We start from the raw sequence: 17237 nt of genomic DNA, 5'->3' as shown, positions 1-17237 counted from the left end.
CATCATTAGTGCACTATCACTTGTGCACCATCATTTGTACACCATCAGCTTTGCACCACCGCTCGTGCACCATCATCTTTACACCATCACTTTACACCTTCAGTTGTGCATCATCACTTGTGCACCATACCTTTGCACCATCACTTTGCACCACTACTTTGTACCACCATTTGTACACCATCACTTGTGCACCATCACTTTGCAGCATCCCTTTGCACCTTCAGTTGTGCACCACCACTTTGCACCATCACTTGTGCACCATCAGCTTTACACCCCCACTCTGCACCAGGAGCAGAGCTCAGCAGCTGTTCCCTGTTGTGTTGTTGTGTTATTGTGTAGTTGTGTTGTTCCAGCCCTGCTCACACTCGTGTGTTTATTGCACCATTATGGGCTTTTTTCCCCCAATAAAGCCCCACTCACAGCTGCAGCTTCATCCTGGCTCGTCCCCCTCCATCTTCCTCCTCCTCCTCCTCCTGCTGTTGTTCACCCCCTGGCTCCGCTCACGACGCAGCCGCAGCAGCGACTCCAGGGCACGATGGGCGCTCATCACACGGCGGCTGTAGGATAATGGGACCCCATAGGGGATAATGAGACCCCATAGAGACCAATGAGACCCCATAGGGAACAATGAGACCCCACAGAGACCAATGAGACCCCATAGGGGGCAATGAGAGTCCCCATAAGGGACAGTGAGACCCCATAGGGGATAGTGAGACCCCTATAGGGCACGATGGGCGCTCATCACACGGCGGCTGCAGGGACAATGAGACCCCATAGAGGACAGTGAGACCCCATAGAGACCAATGAGACCCCATAGGGGATAATGAGAGCCCATAGGGGATAATGAGACCCCACAGGGGACAGTGAGACCCCATAGGGGACAGTGAGACCCCATAAGTGCCAATGGGACCCTAACCCTAACCCCCCCCCCAGCACTCACTTGAGGTTGGACAGCTCGAGGATCAGCCCCCCCAGCACCGCAGATGCATTCTCACTTGGTGCCACCTCATTCCTGGGGGTCAAAGGGGGTGAAAATAGCACCAATCCGGGGCTTTTTAAGCCCAAAATGAGCTCTGGGTTCTGGTGGGGGGAGGGGGGTCCGACCTGGGGGTGCAGCTGGGTGAGGCCGGGTCCCCATCGGCATCCACAGGGCACAGAGGGGCTGCAGGCTGGGAGGGGGTGGGGGGCTGGGGGGGAAATGGGGTGAAATGGGGGCAACTGGGGCAACAGGGGATGAACTGGGGGGAACTGGGATGAACTGGGGTGAATGGGGGTGAATGGGGGGGGATTGGGGGATATGAGAGTGACTTGGGGGGGGACTGGGGTGATTTGGGGTGAATGGGGGAGAATTGGGGGGATTGGGGGGGTCTGAGAGTGACGGGAGGGAACTGGGATGAACTGGGGTGAATGGGGACAAATTGGGGGGGATTGGGGGAACTGAGGGTGACTTGGGGGTGGACTGGGGTGAATTGGGAGGGATTGGGGGTGAATGGGGGGGAACTGGGGTGAACTGGGGCACCAAGGGCTGAACTGGGGGGAACTGGGATGAAATGGGGTGAACTGGGGGGATCTGAGGGTGACTTGGGGGGGGAACTGAGATGATTTGGGGTGAATGGGGGCAAATTGAGGGGGACTGGGGGATATGAGAGTGACCTGAGGGGGGACTGGGATGAATTTGGGTGATTTGGGGGTGAATGGCGGAGAACTGGGGTGAACTGGGGTAAGTTGGAGTGATTTGGGGTGAACTGGGGTAAATTGGGGCAATCTAGAGTGGAATGGGGGGTAAACTGGGGTGAACTGGAGCTCTATGGGGTGAAGTGGGACAATGTGGGGTGCAGTGGGGCGCTATGGGGCTGTTCCCTATGGGTTCTCATAGTACTCTGGCATTACCTGCAGCAGCTCGGTGTCCCCCCCTGGCACCCCACTGTGCTCTGGTGCTGAGATGTGGGGCAGCCCCACAGTGCCAGCCCCATAGCGCTCCTCATGCTCTGCCCCACAGTGGGCTCCACTTTGGCTGCCCACTCCCCCTCCAATGGCTCTTTGGTGGCCTCAATGCATTCTGTGCCCCCATCGGTGTCACTATGGGGCTGTGGGGTGCTATGGGGCTGTAGGTCCCCCATATCAGGGCTGTTCTGGTCCTCCTGCTGCTCGCAGCCATCCATCCCATCCTGGAACAAACCCCCCCCATAACCTGTGTGCTCCCTGCCCCATAGCCATGGGGAGCTGTGGGGTGACGCTGGGGGGGCAGAGGCCCTGTCCTACCTGTGCCAATGGGGCCGCTGTGGGGCTGAGCTCCTCCATCACGCTGAGCTGTGGGGTGGCTGCTGGGCCTCCGTTATCAGAGCGGCTGGGAACCAAACAGCCCCCAAACCCCATCAGCTGGGGGGCACCAGGACCCATTGCTGGCCCCAGGCCCCATTCCTACCCCCAAGCCCCATTTCTGCCCCCATTTCCACCTCCAGCCCCCCCTCTGTCCCCCACCCTCCCATTTCCTCCCATTACCTCTCTGTTCCATCTCCATGCACTGAGTCCATCCCTCCGCCATTGTCCAGAGCATCGCCTCCAATCATGGCCCCCATACTGATGTCCTCCATATTGGTGTCCCCCCCATTTATGTCTCCCCCATTGCTGTCCCCCCCCTTGGTGTCCCCCATATTTGTGTCCCCTCCACTTACATACCCCTCATTGCTGCCCCCTCTATTGGTGTCCCCCCCATTTCTGTCCCTCTCCTTGATGTCCCCTCCATTGATGTCCCCCTCATTGGTGTCCCCCATATTGCTGCCCCCTCCATTGGTTTCCTCTTCCTCGGTGCCCCCCATATTAGTATCCCCCCCTTGGTGTCCCCTCTATTGATGTCCTCCCCCTTGGTATCCACTCCATTAGTGTCTGCCATATTGGTGTCCACCATACTGGTGTCCCCTCCCTTGCTGTCCCTCCCCTTGGTGTCCCTGTCCCTTCCATTTTTGTCCCCTCCATTGGTGTCCACCATATTGGTGTCCGCCATATTGGTGTTTGCCATATTGGTGTCCCCCCCCTTGGTGTCCCCTCTATTGTTGTCCTCCCCATTGGTGCCCCATCCAATCATGTCCCCCCCCTTGCTGTCCGCCATATTGGTGTCCCCTCCATTGTTTCCCCCCTCATTGGTGTCCCCTCTATTAGTGTACCCTCCATTGATGTCCCCCCCCTTGCTGTCCCCCATATTAGTGTCCCCCCCATTAGTGTCCTCCATATTGCTGTCCACCATATTGCTGCCCACCATATTGGTGTCCCCCATATTGGTGTCCCCCATATTGGTGTCCCCTCCATTTGTGCCCCCTCCATTGATGTCCCCCCCCTTGCTGTCCACCATATTGTTGTCCCCACTATAGTCGTCCCCCCCCTTGTTGTCTCCCCTCAGTCCTGCCCTGACTTTGACATTGGGGCCATCATGGTGGTCAACACCTGCAAGAGGAACAACAGCTGCTTGGATGCCATTTTGTGGCCATTTTGAGGCCCTTTGGAAACCATTTTGTGACCATTTGGTGGCCATTTTGAGGCCATTTTGCGGCTGCTTGGAGGCCATTTGGTGGCCATTTTGAGACCGCTTGGAGGCCCATTGGAGGACATTTTGAGACCATTTTAAGGCCATTTTTTGGCCATTTTAAGTCATTACCTGTCACCTGGCTGCTCCTCCTTTTGCCCATGGTGCCGCTCACCTGAGGGGAACACACGCCCATTGAGCATTATTTCCTCACTATTTCCCCTCAAATCCCCCCTGACCGCCCGGTCTCTCTCACTCCACGTCCCAGAATAACACCGTTATCCCGCTATAACGAAGCCCAATGGCGCCCATCCCGCCCCAAGGCCCTTCCCGGCCCCGCCGCCATTCTGCTTCACCTCAGCTCCCGCCCGACGCCTTCCCGCCTTTTTCACACCGCGCGCTCTGCGCCTGCGCCGCGCGTGGGACGCTGGGAGTTGCAGTCCCCGGAGAGACGTAACGCGGCGCAGCGCGGGGGACACTGGGAGTTGCAGTTCGCGGCGCGCCGTAAAGCGCAGCGGGGTGCGGCGCTTTTGCGACAGCGTCGCCGTAAAGTGCGGAGGTGTTGGCAGCCCTGTAGGAGGAAGCGGTGAGTGGGGACAGACCGGGACCGGGGGGGTCCGATGGGGGGGGATCGAACGGCGGGGTCCAATAGGGGGGGGATAGACCGGGGGGGGTCCAATGGGGGGGATCTAATGGGGTGGGGGTCCGATGGGGGGGGTTCAGTGGGGGAGGGGGGGGGGTACAACGGGGGGATCCAATGGAGGGCGGGGGATTTAATGGGGGGGGGGATACAATGGGGGGGGGATCTAATGTGGGGGGGGGGTCCGATGGGGGGTGTACAACCGGGGGGGTCTGTGCTCTGTCACAGGCATACAAGCCTGTTGGAAGGAGTGCATTGAGGCTGCAGCGCCCAGATGATAAACCTGAGTTAGCTGTCACCAGCAACCAAGCTTACGGTTAATTTCTGAAACAAGATTAGTGATAGTATTTCCACGCAGCTGGCACAGAAGCTTCTTGGATTACAGTGCTGACAACACACATTCACCAGAGCCAGCAATTACAAAAAAATTCCCCACTCCCACCAGACCTTGAAGGACAGAGACCAATTTAGGTTTCTTCACTCTCACGAAGGGGAGTAAGTAAGAAGTTTCACTCAGTAATTCAACCTTACAGAGGCTACTTAGTAATTCTGTGAATTTAAGGAATTATAAAATGATGGATAAAAATCAGAAGTATTTTGTATTTAAATATATGTATACATTATACAGTTATTCTAATGCGACATCAAATGATTACCATTTTGCCCACAGATGTGAGAACTGTTAAGAGAAAATATACTTGCTTTTAACCACTGTAGATCACTCATGGCACATACCTAAAGACAACATAACAGCTGAAAGCAGTAACTGGGAAAAACACTGTACAAAGTATACAGATTGGGCTGCACGTGCGTCAAGTGATTTATTAACACAACGAGGTTGGGGGGGAAGAAGAATTAAGTTTGATACCTGTTGTCTTCGTTTCTCCTCTTCAATAACAGCTTTGGCTTCTGCCTCTTTTATCTGTCCAGACATACAAAGTGATAAGTAACTGTTGTAAAAGCAGGTAAAACTATTATCTTACTGAGCCATAATTTATAGAACAGTTCTCAGAAAAGCGAGCAAAACCTTCACCAAGTGAGCTGTGAGCTTACTCAGATTCTAAAACATTCTGTGAAAAACCTCTATCAATTCATGTTTGAAAAACACGGAACATAAGAGATGCTACCATGTTATAAAACTAAACTTCTGACTAACTGGAAAATTCAAATGACAAATATAAAACCTGGGGAAAATATAAATATATATATTCATTAATACCAGGGAAAATTCCTTAATAAAGTCACTCTCTAAGCTTTCAGTAACTCAATCCTCAATTCAGCACACTGTACACTGATGGGTAAATCCTTATATATGTATGTAATTTACACTCACACACTTCATTCCAAGTAACTAAATATGCCCTGACTGCTAGAGCAAAAGGAAATCTCCACTTTTGTACCAAATGACATATTGGATAATGCATACTCATATTGTTCGACTGCTCTTGTCGTAATGGAAACTGTCAATGCAAGTTGTGCTTCTATAGCTCTCACTAGCAGTAATGATTTTATTATCATTGATTAGCACTTCTTGGCTGAAGAGGAAATCTCCAGTTCCAATGTACATTAAAAATAAAGAGGTAATAGAGCATTACCTTAACATAGTGTTTCATCAAGTGAGTTGACACTATCTACAAGTAGTGCAATTCTCAGCAATAAGCCAGATTCAATAGTCCAAAAATTAAATGTGCAATTAAACTGTACGCTGAGTTACACTGCATTTCTTGCTATTACTGTCTTGAAAAAATAACGATCTGCCTGTTTTTTCCAACTTTTCTCAAGGCAATGAAGATAACATAACTAAAATGGATACACCACCTCAGACGCCTTCCGTTTCATTTCCTTGCATAACACATCACACTCCAGTGAAACTTGGCCTTCTTGTATCTTGCTGCACTGTACTTCCTGTTAAGTATAAATTGAATTGTTTGTAATTCATTTCCCTATATAAAAATTTAATTATAACGTTCATTTTGTTGGGAAAATTGTAAAACAATTTTATTCGGTATATTTACAGAATGAAGCTAATAAATAAATATTATTTGAAACTGTAACTGTATTCAAGCATCCTTTTCTATTTTCCTTCTTTCTGATAAGCTAAACTGAAACAAGGATAAATCAAATGGTTCAGTTTAATTTTTCTTGTCTTTTTTTTCACTTATTTATTTAAGACAAAGCAATATAACCTTGTGAACTGTTACAAAAGATACCATGCAAAGTAACTAATAAGTAACTCTTCTGAAACTTCGTATCAATTCTCTAAACTGGCTGAAACTACAGGGCAAGGTCTGGTCATGGGAAGATCTCCCCTACTTCCTTCTCCTTCTTCCCTCTTACATTGAAGGCCAAAACAAACAAACAAACAAACAAACAAACAAGAACAACAGAAAAAAAAAAACAAAAAAAAACCACCAACAAAACCAAAACAGAATACCAGCACAGAGAGAAAGTTATAATCTTATAATCTATACTACTAGCATATGAAGAATTTTGTCAGGAAAGCACAGTAACATAGCCAGAAGCTATTCTGGTTTTCATGCTTTCTGACAATATGCAGAACAATTTTCATAGCATACAGCAAAATCCAAAAACTAACTTCTTCAGAGCAATTCCAGCATGCTAAGATAAACCACCTGCCTAGATGGTTAAGAATATGGTCCACTACAAGTTGTGGGTTACAAATTCAAGTGGTTTATACGACCTTGCATGTTTACATGCATAGCCTCATGATGCAACAGTTAACTTCAACACCAGAAAAGGAAGAAAAAATCCTCCTGTTTTGCACTCAAATTATGAGCTCCTACATTTGATATTAATTGTGATGGTTCAGATGAGGCATATTTACAGAGCAGCTTGGAATACGTGTCCTGTCAACTCCCAACTTCACCAGTAGTATACACAGACAGAAGACTGGTAGAGGAGAATTCAACTGCAAATATTAGGTACTCAATTCTGTTTCTCCTTATCTTCAAGATCGCAGGCTGCAGGCACAAAAGACTAAATATACAGGTACACTATCCTATCCAAGCTAAGAAAGAAGTACACTATCTGCTGTAAGCATGCAGCTCCAAGCAAATATGCATAAGGACCTTCTGGAATCAAAGATACCCTAATTACGGTCTCAGGCAAGGGCAGATGCATAAAGCAAACGTTAAAAGACATCTTTCACACTACAGAAACGAGTCATATTTCTGCAGTCAGATTAGCTGCAACTAATACACAGTCCAATTATCAGTGGCTTATTGGTTCTACCATCATTTACCCTCTACACTGTAGCTCTCTGTACAAAAGAGAGCATGGATTGGGGGCTTGACCTGGAAACAGTGAGATGATATTTAAGGTGGGGATAGTGTTTTCTTCTCTTTCTGAAGGGAAACACCATTTCACTAGGAATCAGAAGGATCACTTCGTGGCTATTTAAATAAGTGGGCTGTCATCATATAAGAATTAATTTTTATTAATTATATAATTAACTCATAACAACCTTTCCACCTTATTAAAATCAAATTTACAAGATTGAGGGGGGTGGGGGGGAAAGTAACCGTCATCATATTTAAGGACCATAAAACTTTCAGAATAGCAGATCTGGAATGTTCCATTTCAGGCCACTGTAAAAGTGAAAAGTGAGCATCCTAAACATTAATTTCATTGCTTCTTGCTACCACATTTCAGTTGGACATCCACATAATCACTGAAGACATCCCGGCACTCTGGGACAATAAAATCTGAACTGGTCTGAAATAGCTATACAGCGTCAGAACTCAGCAGAAGATGATAACACATTTCAGTTTTCCAAAAACAGTATGAAAATTAGGGACAGCAACAACTAGATGTAACAGAGCTATCATGGAAATACCCATCTTCCTTATTCAATTAAGTCTGGCATAAGAAACAAGACCTCAAAGATCATCAAGTCCAACTGTAAACCTATATCTTAAGGAACAAGAAGCAGAAGTATACACGCAACCAATGATATTATTGATTTTACTGAACACAGTAGAGTAAGAAAAACTGAAATTAGTAAGAGCACTTAGTCACAACAAAATAATTTATCCTCAGCAGAAGTCAACATTTCAACTTACAAATAAAGAAAAGCTAGTTATTTATAAGCAGAGACTGCTCAATTTGAAGCACGTACTCTGGGCATTACCATCCTTTCTCTTGAACATGCGCCCTGCAAGATCTGAGATTTCTGAAGACATTTCTTGGAGAAGCTAAGAACTCTGGGGAAACTGCATCTGTGTGGAAAGCTCAGAAGTTAACCGGGTCTTGAAAATAATTTAAGCATGCTTTGTTCAAGCCAGATAGTGAATTTTTCATTAAGTTAACACTTGTCAAGAGGTCACAGCAGCCTCTGGTTTTCCCCTCATCATACTTGATAGCTATAAGCTTTGTCCTTTATCTCTGCTGAAAGCTAAGGATGCTGATGCCTCTGTTTGCTTTAAGGGCCTCAGACAACCATCAATTAGGAATTCAAAACATCTGTGACTGTTCCAATTTATGTAATTATAAACTTCTCAGTTCCTAATGAGGAAAATGTGCTTTGACTTCTTAAATCACTCCAGATCATCTGATTATTTTCCTAATGGAACTACAAAAATTGAAGTGTGCTTGAAGAGAAAGGTATTGCAAATCTGGGAGCTAACATTTTCTACAATGAATTTTATGTTCCTTAGTGAATATTTTGATTGTTCCACCCAGACTTTCAGCTGCTCTTGCTGCTCTGCTCAAGTAACTGATTCTATTCCAGTCTTGACCAGAGACAATCCATGTACACAAGCCTAGGAACATACAAAGAAAATGTGTCACTCTCAGAACTGCAACTTCAAAACTTACCTTTTTCAGTCACTTACAAGGACACTTGAGTTTAACCTTCTGGGTGCAGTTCAGAGGACAATCACCTGAATGGCAAATCTCTTCACACTGGTGACCACAAGGCAACTACAAGCAAAACAAGAAATACCCCACCAATGAATAACTGAAATTGCATGCAGTCTATGAACTAGTTTTATTTCAGACACAGCAGCTAAACAGAAAACTCATTCAGCTCATCAGGTTTGTCTTCCTACCTGCAAAACTGGAAAGAAAAAGGTCAACTTATTTCACTAGTTACTCAGAGTTTTTTGGTTCACATAGAATTATTTATCTTTTACTGGGAACGCTTGATCAAAAAACAATTTTTTCTTTCAAATGTTACAGGAACAGTCATCTCCACAATGATTCATATATCGACTGCCCTAACTACCTGTATGATGGAGGAATAAAAGTAGATGAAGTAAGAAGGAACTGAAAACTGAAATGAAGTGTGATGTGACCCAGCCTGACCCACAAATTGCTAACAAGAGGGTAGAATTAGAAGCAAAAATACCACAAAACTAGGTTTTATGTGCAAGAACCTTGCAAACTATGCAGGAGTCAAATACAGGCCACCAATATTCTGAATTAATTTCACTAAATCCTAAATTTCTGCATTTGGTAAATTATCCTGTTTTTGACATCTGATAAATAGCATTTCCTTTTTTTAAACTATCAGTGAAAATTTTAACACTTATAATGAAACTATTATTATTCATTACTGTATATTATTATTCATTACTGGGATAATTTAAATATGCTGCTGCCTTTTAGGGATGTAACAGTGTTTCCAGAACAACATTAGAGATTAAAAAAATAATTCACAAGAATAAAAACAAGTTTTCTTCCACAGCGTGTTGGGAGCTCAACTGACCTTGCTCAGGTCCCAAACCAAATCTTCATAACGATGATTTTTCATTTCCAATTACATAAATCAATACTGTCCAATACTGTTTATAAACAAAGGCAATAACTCATGTAAGATACCCAACTGATTCATTTATAAAGGTAGGTTTAAACAATATCACTCCCTGTACAGAAAGAGTTGGGGGAAAACACACTGGACAAATGACCACAGAGTCTCTTCCAGGATCCCACCTTAAGAGGCAAGAGCTTTTCCATTCATTTACATTTATTTTATCCAGCCATTAGTTCTTATCCACAGACTGAAAAACTTCTCTACTGTCCTTCCATAACAGGCTCTTTATTCCCATAATATTCCCTTCATTGAATTCCAAGCAGCTTCAATCAATGTTTCTTGAATATAGTAGCCAGAACTGCAAGTAATATTCCAGCTGGAAGAACATTGTACAATGCCTTAATTGCAGCTTATTCTCCACAGAATATCTTTCCCTATACATCTTCCACTCTCATGTTCACTTCTCTCCAGTTATCCATGCTGCAACAGTAAGGATTTCTACTGTCTCCCAGGAGGGTTGTTATTGGCCTTGACATGCCCAGTCTCACTGGTTTTTCTGTATCTGTACCATGTCCCAAACGCATGTGTTCTGCTGCACATGCGTTTCCTCAGTTGTCACCTACTGACAACACACCACAAATTCTCATAAGAAAATCCCAACGAGTTTTTGGTGCCAAGGTCATTACTGCAAACAGTGCAAGACTAGCCCTCAATTTGAGCCCTTGGAAAATCCCCTTATTGCCAACATTTCTCGTTCCAATCACTCCTGCAGGAATTTTTGTTGTTGCTTATGGCTTTTGAGGTGGTTGCCCTAAATAAAAAAAAGAACCACAAGCAGTTGTTTCCTTCAGCAAACACCAACTCTCGCAACGATCATCTCTTTTACATGAATTAGCTGTTTACTGTCTGGCACAGCCTCAAGAGCACAAGTGAAGTATGACATACGGGTCTACATCTCTTCTCTTTGTCTGGAGGAAAAAAGGAATTGGTTGTTCTATCAAAGAAGGAATTCAGTTTTGTCTGGCACAACTGATCACCTGCAAATCTACTTGAACTCTGCCTCATTGTTAAAAGATGGGTTAGATGCTCATGATTAAGCCTTGCACATGCTGAAGTCAGGCATGCTTCCATTAATAATGTCAAAGCCTGAACAGTTACATACCACCAGAGCACAGCACAGGAATAAACTTAATGCAATACCAAAAATTGTATTTGCTTATTGAGTTCATACACAGCTCACATTCAGTGGGATGCAGGACAAGAATGAAGCTGACAGTTTCAGCTGCTTCTCAACCCCTCCAGTGCAAACACAACATAAACTCATGGGAAGCAGTTCTATGAGTGGCAAAACAACAGCCCCAAGAGCTAAGAGAACAGAAGCAATCCAACCAGTTCTGCCAGATAAGTGCTGTAGTGGGAAGGGAGGTGGTTTTGTCCATTTATTTTTTGCAAATGTTGAGGTGCTAAAATATAATGTGTTTATCCCCTTAGATCTTTTTCACTGTAAATATTCTGTTGTTAATAGCTAGTAAACTAAAGGCTGAAAAGAACAGGCTTTATATTTGTCATAGCAAGCCAATTAAAAGAAAGCAGTATAACCCACAACTCTGAAAACAATCAAACAGAAATCTTCATGAGCATTTTCCAGAAACACAGGAAGGGAAGAGAATGTATTTTTATGTAACTGATTACACTACAAAGTTTTGCGTGTAGATGAAACAAGATATATCCATATCTACAGGAATGAGAAGAGTTAACCAAAAGCCTTATCCAACTAAAAGAGACCCTGCTGTCCTGAGTCTTCTGTTCACATCCCACTGAATTCAATTCTAAAAAGGCCCTGCTCTACAAACGATGCAATTCTGAATTGGAGACTTGAATTCAGTAGTACTACTGGATGGATTTTAAACCTCAGACTGAGTCTTGGGAATACATCCAGAAAAATCTCAACAGTTAACATTAATCAAAATCAAAGAAGAGATATGGAAAAAATCTTTGAAGGGAACCTGAAGTACAGGAACATGCAGTTCATGTTAAGAGATTAGAAGTACTCCTGAAAATAAAGAGGAGGAAGCGTTGCAGCAAATAAAACCAAAGTAACAGAGAAGGAAATGGAAGGACAAAAGTTAAGAGGTAAACAGTGAAATAAATCCCCTGCCGGGAAGAGAACTTTCAGACATCCAGGTGAGAAGATTGTGACAGATGGATTCATTTACTCAGGTAAGACAAATAAAGAGGATGTGCAAAATGAAGACATCACAAAGACAAGGGCAGAAAGCAGAAGATGCAAGTAGACACACAGCAAAGAGTCCGGAATTTCTATTGGGGTTTCATGGATTTGTTAACATAACCTTGTCTGAAAAACAGAGACTCTTGGGAAGCAGGCAGGAATACTCTCAAGTTTTGCAAGTTACTCAAAACCAGGAAAGTCTGTCTAGTAAAAGACTGGACACTTCTGAAACCAGAAAATAATGCAACACAGGTTTTGAATCTATGTCTATTCAGTTGAGGCAGAATTCAGGCAAGGTGAGACAACAGATCTCAGACTAGAGGACTCCACAGGCAAAGCAGCACAATGGAACAGAAAGCAAACAGTGCAGAAGGACAAGCTGAATCAAATTACTTCTGAGTGCCAACTACATACTACTGGAGACAAAGTACAAGGCCAAAACAGAGTAAAAAACCAATAAACAATTTCAGGATTAAGTATTCTCAACCCTTTGAAATTATGCACAAGCCTTTTCTTTACAGCTGGGAAGCAGAATTTCTGAGAAATTCTGAAGTGTTTAACAGTGGAAACACTTTCCAAAATATTCCTGACTATTCACGTTTTTCCACTTTGTAAATTTCCTAATTCTACAGTAAGGAAACAGAGTGAAGAAAGGGCTGTCACCCTTGCCACAACTAATGACAACTAAAGAACAAAGGCACAATAGTAAGTAATACATAGATTTCTGAAAACACACAAGCAGCACAGAATAACAGCACTGGGAGGGACTAGGAACAAGTCATTTTGCCCGTCCCTCATGTCTTACAGCAATAAAATCCATAACTAGACTAACCCCAATATATGTCTAAGCTGTTACTGATGAAAATTCTGTAGCTTTTCCAACCTATTCTTCCCAAGCTCTACAAGCTTTACTACTCAAAGGCAGTAACTAACACGAATCTTCCTAACTGATACAACCACTAGTTCATAGCCTGTTTGCCATATAACAAGTTTACTATTCTTCTTTACAGCAACCCTTCATATAGTCACATACAACAAAGCAATTAGCTCCTTTGTCTTAAGCTTCAAGCTACTCAATATGTTTCACTAGCAGTCAGTCATTAAGAATTCATTTTACTTAGGTCCCGTGCAGTTTTTTTTGTTTCTCTTTTCTTGTTTCCTAAAACTGTTGTGCAGACACTGATCACTGACCCTGCGCAAGAAAAATCACAAATACACTCCTCTGTATTTGTCCCAACCAAAGAGTATCCTGTTGAGAAAGTCTGTTCAAAATCAGTTTTCAATCAGTTTTTCAGATCAAAGGACATACTCTTCCTCATTCAACCTCAGCAGCTTCAAGCTTCAGCTTTCAAGCCATGAATGAAGTATTCACTGATACTGTCCTGGAGTCCTTAACCCTCATAGAATAAAAAAAATCATTACGGTTGGAAATACCTCTAAGAACAAGTCCAACCATCAACCTATCAGCACCACATTTGCAGCGTTTGAGGCACGGACTCAGATGTGAACGATCCAAATCATTTATTACAAGTTCTCACATCCCTTATAGACCTTCACAAGTTGTTATTTTCTAACTTTCCCGTCCGCCCTTACAACTTTCCCAACCACCTTTACATGTCAACAAAGCATTCTACAGAACCCTTTTCAACTGTCCATGCAGGCACGTATCCAATCAGAGCTGTGAGACCCTTCTTCTCCTTGCAGAGGTGTCCTTGGTTCTCATGCTGTTTATCTTGCTCCACAGCTGCTGCTCTGAACAGCTTTTCTTGTATTCCCACAAGTACCAGTGCAGCCACCGCCCTCAGGCACCCTGGCCATCCCTTACTCACTTCCTTGGCAATTTGCAGCTCAGGGGTTTGGCAGATGACTTTTTTCCTGGCAGTCCTTAAGGTTCAAAGTCCAGCTGTAATCTCATATCCCAAATATGTCACTTCCTGTTGAGTTATTTGTGCTTTCTGTAAACCAAGAAACTCAGCAAACTCTCAGTCTATTGTACACAGTCCTTTTGTTGCTGTGGCAGCCACGTGCTGCAGTAAAGTTCCACCCTAGGATGGAGGATCCCAGATCTCAGGCTCATGAGTTGACCATCATTCAGCTGTTCTCACAACCCTGGGTAACACTGTCCAGGTTAACTGAGACTCTTCTCCCCATATCAGGGCTTTCCTATTCAAAGGCAAATCACCTTGGGCTTCCTTTGGCCAAACCAGGCAGAAGAGACATCCCTCAAATCCAGAAGGTAAACTCCATCTTTTCGTTCCTTAACTTGGTTAATAAAGTGCACGGATTTGCCACCACTGAGTGTATCCATTCAACTATTCTAGTACTTGCCCTCAAGTCTTGTACCAAACTACAGCACTTGCTATCAAAATTGGAATCCAAACTCCAAAAAGTTACCTATTATTTCTTTTATCCTCCTACAGTCCCATAGCCTCAAAGGGCACCGCTTTACCCTGACTAGGCAAGCTCTTGCTTTTAACTTCTATTTAGGGCTTCATTTTTGGCCCTGATGCCCACACCACTAAGTGTATCATATTTGAGATTGCTGTAACTCCTGGGGGTACAACATTGTTTTGCCCAGTTTGTGTTAAAGCCAGAGTTACAGTTTTTAATCAGTCAATATCGTTGCACTCTTAGCTCCAGTTTTATTCAATTTCTTGCCAGAGTAACCTGGCAGGTACAAGAATTTCTGTATTCCTGCTTGTTTTCTTAGCTTATGTTTAATTAATCCAAAAAAAGGAAACCTTTTCCCATTGGGCAGTAGCATCTACTACTGTTACAAAACCATCTATGGGTAGTAAGAAGCACCCATATCCACCAGAAAACGAACCTCAATATCCTGCTTTCCTAAATGCAATTTCCCACTGCAGTTTGCACACTGCTTTCCTTCCAGTGAGGTCACTCCCAAGTACACTGCCCGGTGCAACTCAAGGGTAGGTATGGCCAGCCATAAGGACCACAAACCCACACAGAACCACAAGGTATCGCTGCACAGAAGACTTATTAGGACCCTTAGACAAGGATCTGGGGAAAGTCGTATTCTTACAGCAGCTTCTGGGAAAAGCTCCTAGCCACAGCTCGGTTCCATTGCAAGAGTTCTGTTCAACACAGAATGTCCTCTGGTGCTGTACCGGAGATTGCCTCTTGCTGGGACATACTCGTGGGGGAGAGCAGTAACAGGAACGCCAGGACAGCAAGGGAGGGATGCCTGATGACAAGGGTGTGCGAATGTCCCCACCGAAGGAAGCAAAGAGAGCCGGCAGAAAGCGATGCTTCATTAGCGTAACAAAACACAGCCCCCATTCCTCCCACCCTCCTCCCCCGCACCCCTTCCCATCGCCCTCCCCCGAGGGCAGATGTGCCATGAGAACGAGCTCTGGGCGTGATCGTTGTGGGAATTCCTGCCTTCCTGAGCCTGTGCGGAAGAGGCGAGAGCCTGGCTGGAAGCCATCCGGGCAGCACCGCGGTGGCAGGAGGTGCACCAAGGCCGTCCTGCGGCCAGCTCCGGGCTCAGGGCACTCGGCATCCTCTGCTCTACGCGACTCCGAGGAGCCCGGCTACCTGCACCAGAGCTGGGAGCAGCCTGCTCCGCACCCAAGGTAGGTGCCCTTCGTGGCTCGTGCAGAGGAGCGCACGCTTCCTGCCCCTGCCAGCAGCACCGGGAGAGGAGCGGGGAGCGGCCCCGGACGGGGCGGAACCCGCACTGCCGTACCCCAGGCGGGACCCTGGTCCCGGCTCCAGCTCCCACTCAGCGCAGCAGGTTTGCTGGCCCAGACGGGCTGCAACCAGGGCAGCAGTTTATGCAGCCCGGGCTGGGCTCCGAGGGGCACGGGAACGGGCTGGGAGCTGGGACAGTGAGGAAGGGAGCAGAGGAGGTCAGCGTGCTCTGCTGCCCGGTTGGATCTCTGTAACACAGCGCAGCTGGGACTGCAGTTCTTCCTCTGGGTCATGGGAGACACGAGACGGCCTCGCTCTGCAGCTGTGCACGAGTGGATTGATGGAAGCTTTAAACCCCCCGATGCCTCCTTTGGAGTGTCTTAATGTGAAGCCTCCAAGAGGGAATTTCCACTCCCCCTGCTTCTCCTCCCCGGCAGTTCCCAGCTTCCCTTCGGGAACCCTGCGGGCAACACGTGCTTCTAGCGACCCTTGAAATGGCCTTACCTTTTGTTTGCTGAGCGCTTGCCTGATGGCTCAGCTGGGGCTGTGCAAAGCCCTGGCAAGGCTTTTGTTGAGTCTGTCCCGGCAGCTGCAGATGCCTTGAGCGCACAGCTGCGGGTCCTGAGCACGTTCAGCATCTGCAGCAGCTCCGGCACTGGGCTCTGGAACAGACGATGAGAAGCTGGCAGCCTGTGGGCTGACTGGAGCACGCGCTGAGAACACGGCCGAGCAGCAGCAGGTCAGTAAAGCACAGCCCAGGCTGCCTTCTGCAAAGGGCACGCGCTGCTGAGAGCGTCCCCTGGCAGTGAGCGCAGTCTGCGTGCTCAGCTGAAGAGAGAGGGAGGAATGTATTTATTGATGTAATGCAGGTATCATGGAGTGCTCTAACAAGGGCTCAACAAGGCTGTTGTAACCACGTGGTTGTTTATTGCCTTAATTGTTCTGTTTTGAGCTGCTACTATTTGATAAGATGCCTTCCTGGTTGAGTTAAAATTCCCAGCACAGCATCATCTGGTTGTGGTTGTGACCATCACAGGCTGGTTTGGCTGCAGTGCTGTCAGATACTCTCTCTTTTCAGGAGTTTTTTGGATGTTTTATTGATTTGTTTCTGTGTTTAAGTAAGCCATCCTGTTTATTTGAAAAGTGTGTAAAATCCAGTTGACTCCTCACCATTTTGCACTTCCTTACACAAGGAATGTGAGCCCTCATCACTTTTAGGTAACATCAGCTGCAGGTGGTTTTGAGAACTACATCATTTTCCTTCACAAAGTATTTTTCCCAACCCTTTTATGAGGGCTTGGTTGATTTCAGCAAGCCCAAGGCAACTTCCGCTCCTGAGAGGATGTACAGACATCTGCCAGAGGATTTAATCCATTTGCCACCAGGTGTTCCTCTCACTGATCTGTAGAGGCAGTGCTCT

At 45.7% G+C, this 17237-nt stretch overlaps 1 long non-coding RNA gene across 1 annotated transcript; it reads left to right on the top strand.

The window, feature by feature from the left end:
* Positions 1-4052: 4052 nt before the first annotated feature.
* On the top strand, positions 4053-6214 carry LOC146752709 (uncharacterized). Its single transcript, XR_014940452.1, has 2 exons — positions 4053-4106; positions 4519-6214. It is a non-coding gene; the product is annotated as an uncharacterized LOC146752709 (long non-coding RNA).
* The last annotated feature ends 11023 nt before the right edge of the window (positions 6215-17237 follow it).

Source organism: Coturnix japonica, unplaced genomic scaffold, assembly GCF_054131305.1.
Source record: "Coturnix japonica strain WE unplaced genomic scaffold, WE-NBRP24 Scf042, whole genome shotgun sequence".
Classification (NCBI taxonomy): Eukaryota; Metazoa; Chordata; class Aves; order Galliformes; family Phasianidae; genus Coturnix; species Coturnix japonica.
Note: the sequence above shows the minus strand (reverse complement) of the source record. Positions and strands in the feature narration are given on the sequence as shown.